Source organism: Arachis ipaensis, chromosome B02 (genome assembly GCF_000816755.2).
Source record: "Arachis ipaensis cultivar K30076 chromosome B02, Araip1.1, whole genome shotgun sequence".
Lineage (NCBI taxonomy): Eukaryota > Viridiplantae > Streptophyta > Magnoliopsida > Fabales > Fabaceae > Arachis > Arachis ipaensis.
The window spans coordinates 76169425-76169865 of NC_029786.2; positions in this window are offsets into that span (position 1 = coordinate 76169425).

Consider the following 441-nt stretch of genomic DNA (forward strand, 5'->3'; position numbering starts at 1 on the left):
TATACCTTTTTAAAAATAAAATAAAATAAAATAAGGATGTGGGAGACAAACGCTCTATGAAAATGATATCTTGAAAATGCAAGGGGGAAATTGAATTGATAATTTAATATGCATATAATTCCAAACTTATTGATGATGCACCGTTTAAGAATTAAATTTGATCCTGACCTGACATGTGAATTTAAGTCTAGGGAAAGTCTAGCGAGCCAGCATATTTATTAAAATTTGGCTAACATTTAGTTAGTAAAAGAAAAATGAGTGATTTTTCACTATTAGATGAAATCTCACACCATTAAATATATTATTAATGGTTAATTGATGGCTACAACTCACAAAATTTGCTGGCCCCTAACATTCCTCTCTAAGTCTATCCTTATCATTCAACAACGGCAAGGCGTCTGAATTAATTTTTTTTTGTTATTTATTTATTTGATTTTGTAT